This window comes from Leptodactylus fuscus, chromosome 3 (genome assembly GCF_031893055.1).
Source record: "Leptodactylus fuscus isolate aLepFus1 chromosome 3, aLepFus1.hap2, whole genome shotgun sequence".
Taxonomy (NCBI): Eukaryota; Metazoa; Chordata; class Amphibia; order Anura; family Leptodactylidae; genus Leptodactylus; species Leptodactylus fuscus.
In genome coordinates, this window is record NC_134267.1 from 92538341 (window position 1) to 92546208 (window position 7868).

A 7868-nucleotide genomic window follows, 5' to 3' on the forward strand; every position below is an offset into this window, starting at 1 on the left:
GCGACTTCCACGTTGATTCACGGCTTTAGCACCTTGTGATAGGGCATTGCTTTAGCACCTACTCTCTTGCACCACATTGCACAGTATAGCCAAGCTGTGTTGAATCTCCCAAGGTAGAGCAAGCTGCACTGGACTGTATAGCAATTAACCATTACCTACCCAGAATCAGTATACCTGCTATTGCAGTGGATATGGGACTGCGACTGAAGTGCTGCAATTACTTGTGATAAGTGTAAAGGCTATACTGTTATTTTCTACCAAAGAGACTGTTATCTGTTATCTCAATTAAAGTTCTTTAAAACCGTTGTTACTGGGTTCTTTGTCACAGAAGTCATTCCAGCCTGTACACTATAGAAAGGTAACAGCCGAAAGGAAAGGTACATGTATGTGACAGGGGAACAGGTTTGTATACTACTCAGGCCTGTCACACAACCGTGACTAGTACTTTGGACTATCACTGCCATCATGCACCCCCTTGCTCACTGCAAATCTATGTCTCATAGTTACTTTGGGTCTGTGCGCAGCCAGCAGCATCTTCAGGCTGTGTACAGTGAAGAGGAGCTGACCCCCACGTCGGAAGCTAGGTCAGTATGATGCTATGGGACTGGGGGCTATCAGTAGGTGGGATAGCCTGGGATAGCTAGAGAGGGGGGCTAGTAGTGGGCAGGATAGCTTAGTGTAGCTTAGCTAGGGAGACAGGGAGGAGGTTAACAAAGTGAGAGAGGAGAGGGGGAGCAGTGACAGGGAGGTAGTGTGGAAGGTACACAGGAACTTACATAGTAGAAAGCTACACATGTAAAAAAATGCAGAACATACCACAGACACCTAGAAATCACTCAATACTGCTAAAAGTATATGGGTGCACTTTTAGTCCATTAATAACACTAACAGACCTTTTTCAAAAAAATATTTTTTTACCCTGGAAACCCCTTTAAATCTCTCAATAAATATAAAGCCAACAAAAGGAGGACCAATTCTCCAATTCAAAAGGCAAACCCACACATAAAACTTAACTTTTACTTACATAATCTAAAGGATAGGTACCTACTCGAAACCCAAATCACAGTTCCTCATACATCAATATACCAAAACAAAAACGTACTAGTGTAGTGTTATTCAGTAAGATACCCGCCATTCCAACATGCCAGAAAATGGCCAGTTATAGACCGTAATAAATAAATGGTTTGATCTCATCATGGTCAGATATGGACTGTCCTTGTAAGGGCTGGAGCTATATGTGTGTAAGGGACATCGAAGTGATCAACTGGAAGGGAAAGCCACCAACTGACTGCCTTGCTGTCCCAATGTCCTATGACCCTGGATATGAAAAAAATGACATGTAGGAACGGTGTTAAATCTGTCAGCAAAGATGATATATTATTACATAGAAGGTAGCATTGGAATAAATTTTCAATTTTTAAAAGCTTTAGCCTCCATTATTTTTAATATGATCTTGTGTAATCATGGTATACGTAAGAAAATATGGATTAATACAGTCTGTAATACTGTAAACTACAACAAACTATGCTGTGGTTATGATAATATGCTTACATGGAAAAAAAACATATAGTTTTATGGTTTATCTTTTATATCTTATTTATCTTTCCTTGAAAACAGTTTAAGAAGGTGTAAAATGTTCCCTCATGCCATCAATGAGCGGTCTACTGGGAAAAAGTGGCTATATAAACCAATGCTCATCCTACCAGATCCTAAAGGAGAGAGGACTTGTACCTGAAAAGATCTGTCTACATCTCATGAAATAAAGCAGGTAACATGTTTATCTTCTTAAGATTCATTGTGCACAGAGAAGTTAGCAAAATGTCTCTCATTCTGTTATTAACTCTTTTATTGCTATTAGTTTTAGATTTGCAACAAACGCAATAAAATGTTCTTCTTACCCATCTTGAAGATTTTTATACCTGATACAACTAAGTAAAGGTAAGAAGAAATCAGATTCATAAAATGACATTTCGCTTTTGTTTTTGTACATTTATTAAGGTATAGTACACACATTTTATCAATGCTATATACACTTTTGTATGCATGTACCCTTTTCAATCCCTACTTGTCCATGAATTTCGCTAAGGACTCTAGTTTTACATTAAACCCATTCAGCACAATCTTGCGATATGCTAGCAAGACTCTTGTCGGACTACAGATTATATTAAAACTATTAGTTGGCCACATAGAATATCATATAGAGCACACATTTACAAACAGAGTAATGTGAAATCCTGTTTTATTTAAGGATGATCGTCTTTGACCACTCATTACAGTATTGTACAGAGGAGAAGTAAAGAAGGACGCCTCTCTATACACTGTCCTTCTTATATGTCTGTACTCAGGTATGTACAAGTGTACGTTGTCTCCATGACTGTTACAACAGACCATAAAGTTTGAAGAATTCCAGGAAATAACTGGCATCATAATATTCTTGTCCCTATAATGGATTAAAAAGTTGTATTCTTTTTTTTTATTTCACAGGAATAAAAGACGATCATGATATTGTCATAAGGAGACTTGATTTCCAGAAAATGCAAAATAATGAAGTATGTTTTGATGGACTGAATAATTCCTGTCCTAGAATTATCCGACCTGTGCTTACAGATATATCTATGTATATGGAGCTATCATTCTTACAGTTGTGGGGAACATAATGGTGATCATCTCAGTTTCTCATTTCAGACAACTTCACACTCCAACCAACTTTCTCATATTGTCTTTGGCCACTGCAGATTTCCTTCTCGGACTCACCGTCATGCCATACAGTATGATGAGGTCCATAACTGCATGCTGGTACTTTGGAGACCTGTTTTGTAAACTACACAGTTGCATTGATATGACATTGTGCACCTCCTCCATATTTCATCTCTTCTTCATTGCTGTTGACCGTTACTATGCGATATGTCAACCTCTTCATTACAGCAGGAAAATTACAATTCCTGCCATTCAGATGTTTTTATTTGTCAGCTGGTCTGTTCCATCTCTATATTCATTTGGACTTGTTTTATCAAATATTAACATGGAGGGTTTGGAAAAGCAGGAGACACTTGTACCTTGTATTGGGTCTTGTTCTCTTGTGTTTAACAAAATCTGGGGTATAATCTCTGCATTTCTATCTTTCTTTATTCCGGGGTCTCTCATGATTGGAATTTACATTCACATTTTCTCTGTTGCAAAGAAGCAAGTCAAGTCAATAAGTTGTATTTCCAATTCTGTAACTCAGAAGAAAAGCAGTAAGAAAATTCTTCTAAATGCTGAAAACAAAGCAGCGAGGACATTGAGCTTAGTTATGGGGGTGTTTATTCTTTGCTGGTTGCCTTTCTTCACTCTTACTGTAGCTGATCCGTATCTTAACTTTTTAATATCTGATGATATATACAATACCGTTCTATGGCTTGGATATTTCAATTCTGCATGTAATCCGGTTATCTATGGATTATTTTATTCTTGGTTTAAAAAATCTTTTTATTTAATCCTTACTGGTAAAATATTACAGTTGGGTTCTGCTTCTTACAATATACTAAATAAGATGAACTAAACTAGTTTTCCCAGGCAAAGCATTTATGGAATAACCAAAGGCATATCAAGAGGGTAAACTTAGAATGAAGCCAAAAAAAAAGAAGTGATTGGATATGCTTCATGCTTCAGATGAGAAAACCTCCTTTGTTAAAATAATAAATAAAAATAGTGAAAAAAAAATAGTATGGGTAAGAATCAGATAGAAATGTGTGTTGGATTTAATTTGTAGAAGTCCTTTCAAGTTAAGTACCACAATTGTGAATGAATATATGTAGATTATTTTGGTGCTTATGGCTGGGGCCCCACAGGAAGGAACAGTTGTGATTTGCCCACGGGATGGAAACACTGCTGGAAAAATCGTGGCATTGTACAGTACAGGCAAAGTGGATGGGATTCTAGTGAATGCCATGCCCGCTTTGCAGTAAAAACAGCCGTGCATACACTCCACGATTTCTAAAACCAGCACGGTTTTGAAAATCGCTGCATGTCAATTATACCTACGAAAATGCCGGCGTTTTCCCCATAGGTATAACTACAACAGAAAGTCCACAGAGGAAAACTCTGCAAAGTTTCTGTTTAAAGCACTGTGGGAAGAATTGTGATGTGTTCCCTATGCAATTTTTCCCGCAACGCTTTATTGTTGCGGGACATCCCGTGGGGCCTTAGTTTAAAAGAGATTTCACCATCTAATATAGTAATGATATATTGCTGGGATTGGTGAGGGTCTGACCACTAGTCCTGAGAATATAGTGCTTGTGTAGCCTTGCATCGTCTTCAAATTTTTCCCCTTCAATAAGAGACAGGTGCAGGTTCCAGAGATCCTGTGGATATGCCATAGATGTCTTTTGTGAGAAACCCCTTTAAAGTCCTGTGCCACATTGTAGTGAATGCATTGAAGTGTATCTGAATTTTGACAAACTGCATAAATCAGTTATACATTGTGTGTGTGTGTATACGGGGACTAACTCAATTTCAGACCATTATATCACTTGTACATTGCGATTCTTAGCACGTTTACCCTCAGCAGCCTCTAGCTGTCATTTTCATTTCTTTCTTTCAAGAACTTTCTTTCAAGGCAGATACGGATTATGGCCATATAAGGATATATACTAATGACTTTTTTCTATACTCATGTTTACTGACGTGTTTATCATTAACCATTGTTGCTGCCTATAGTAACTGTAACAACATTTTTCCATTTTTATCCCTGCTCCCTATAGTTGTGATATTGCAGTCTTCCTAGTAATTATATTTGCATTGCACCTAATTGTGAAGATAATTCAGAATTATAAATAATATTAAATAATTATTATTACCATATATATATATATATATATATATATATATATATATATATATATATTTGTATGTATATATATAGGCAGCAACAGAAAATAGAGAAATTGTAACATGTAATATGTCAGCTATACATTATCTGTGATGTGTGCATTAAAGATGTTTTCTGAAAACGTATGGCAGAAACTGCAGTCCACTGCATGTTATTTTGTAAAATAAAAAATAACCAGCAGATGTCGCTCTTGCACTAATGTTATGTAAATTAAATATATTTTTGTAGTATTATATTCAAGTTTTTTTGTTCTAGAATTTTACACAGGAGCAACAGTGTAACAAACCTAAAGTACAATTATGTCATGTGCATAGTGTTGACTCAAAAGCTGAGCAGTTATAGGTGTCAGCTGTAATATTGTTATCACGTTATCATTGCAGTTACATATGAAGGAAATACTGTATAACATTGTGCCAGTTATAAACATGAGTGTCGAGATGAGCAGCAACATAAAAGAAATCAACATGTAGTATGTTAGCTATACCTGTGCTATATAAGTTACACATTGAGAAAACACCGTGTTTTACATTACCTGCAAAGTGGATGGGATTCTGGCTAATGCCATCCAAATATTGTAGAATAAAATCTGCAGCGGAAAAGCTGTGTTTCAAAAAATGCAAGTGTTTTTAAAAACCACAGCACGTCAATTATATATACGGAAATGCTCATGATTTCTGTATGGGTGTAATAGGGGCAGAAAGTGGAAAACTCTTCAGAAAAAAACGCAATACATTTTCGCCGCTGTCTTTTCCTCACTACGTGGGGCTTTAGTCCAGTTCACATCTGCATTCAGGATTCCGTTTGGGGAGTCCACTTGGGGACCCCCCCGAATGGAAACCTATACACATAGAAAAGCAGTTACCTTGGAAAACATGTTCACCCCATAGACTATAATGGGGTCTGTGTGGCTTCTGCACGAAACATGCGGAGAGAAAAGTGCTGCTTATGTCACATTAAAAAAAACAAGCCTTCAACCAGGTTGAAGCATAAATAAATCTATATATTTCATATCATACTTACCCATAGAATAAAGGTAACATGCTATTTATGCCATACAGTGAATTGTGTAATATTTAGAATTATTTATAATTAAAAGTATAGTAACTGTAACATGTTGCCATTTAAAAAAAACTATTCATCTTGAGATATTCTTGTGATGATGATGTAATTCATATCTACATGTTACCCATGAGGTATTTCAGGAGGACCCATGCTTCCGTATAAAAACAAGAAATAAATTCAAGTCTTCATAAAAGGAAGATACAGGAAAAAAACAGATGAGCAATAGAAGTGTCAGCTGTCCATCATCAGGCTTATATCATAGTATTAGAATGTTTAGATGGCAGGGACTCCATTTAGGCCTTTGGTCATACATCTGTTCATCTATGTCTTCTTTCCCCTTCTTAAAGAGGACCTTTCACCATCTGGGGCTCATGCAGTTTAATACACAACTAGAAAGCCGACAGTGCGCTGAATTCAGTGCACTATCGCTTTCCAGTTCTGTGCCCCCAGTGAAGAGCTATCGGTGCCAGTACTGTAGCTCTTCATTTTCAGAAGGGTGTTTCTGACAGTCAGTCAGGAACACCCTTCATCACAGTAGCGTCTATTGCACTGTACTGTGAGAGCAGTGAGGAACGCCCCCCTCCCCTCCTGATAGAAATCGTCCATGGACGAGTAATGGGGGTGGTGTTCAGTGTCATGGCTGATCGATAAGCAACCCCCCTCTCATAGTACAGCGCTATAGACGCTGCAGTGAGGGAGGGCATTCCTGACAGATTGTCAGAAACGCCCTTCTGACAGTGAAGAGCTACGGTACTGGCACCGATAGCTCTTCACTGGGGGCACAGAACGGGAAAGCCAATAGTGCGCTGAATGCAGCGCACTGTCGGCTTTCTAGCGGTGTATTAAACCACATATGCCCCAGATGGTGAATGGTCCTCTTTAAGTGTTACAACCCCAACAGCCATGGCTGGAAAAGCCTCCCCCACGTATCACTTATACCTATAGGGAAGGTGTATGTTGGGATCTCTTCTTAGGGTGCATTCACATATATCTGGCACTGTTGTCAGTTTCCCTCCGGCGTAGTGCACACAAGCCAGAGGGAAAATTTGTGGTGCGGGTGAGCAAGAGTGTGGTGGAAATGGGGGTTCCCCCTCCACATCACCCTCTTGCTCACACACACCCTGCACCCCATGTCACCCTCTTGTTCACATACAACCTGGATGCCCAGGTTACCCTCTTGCTCACAAACAACCTGCACACCCCATTCGCTCCTCTTGCTCACACATAGCTTGAACACTCACCTCCATATCCTGCCTTCTTGCTCACACACATCCTGCACCCCACGTCACCCTCTTGTTCACATACAGCCTGCATGCCAACGTACCCCTCTTGCTCACTCAGCCTACACCCCATCTCACCTTCTTGCTCACACATAGACTGCACACTCATGTACCCCTCTTGCTCACACACAGCCTGCACACCTCATTCCCTCCTCTTGCTCACACATAGCCTATATCCCCATGTACCCTTCTTGTACCCCATGTACAAGGCATACACCACTCTTATGGTGAAAAGTGATCATAAAAACTGATGGTAAACACTGACGCCAACTGATGACAACTTATGACAACTGATGGTTTTGGAGTACAAATATATGAAAAAAAACTCCTACTGATGTAACTGACATATGTGAACCTACCCTTAGCTACATGTTTATGGCCTCTGCTGATGACAACTGTGCAGTGATTGGCTAGTGCAGTTTTATGAGTACTACACAAGCCAGTCATGATTGGCTGCATCATTGTACAAAACAAGCAGATTTAGGGGGTGTTCACACTTGCGCCCCTGTCTGCCCGTCAGGTTTCCATCCTAATTCACGGAGAAACTGCATAGGGAATGGCTTGCCGGCTGTCAAATTTAAAGGAAACTTCCAGCGTCCATATGCAGCCTCTCCACGGTGAAACCGTGATGTAAGACATGTAGGACTTTGGGTCCG

The 7868-nt window shown here is 39.2% G+C and overlaps 1 pseudogene; it reads left to right on the forward strand.

Moving 5' to 3' along the window:
* Positions 1-465: 465 nt before the first annotated feature.
* On the forward strand, positions 466-3541 carry LOC142198486 (trace amine-associated receptor 4-like; annotated as a pseudogene).
* Positions 3542-7868: the final 4327 nt, after the last annotated feature.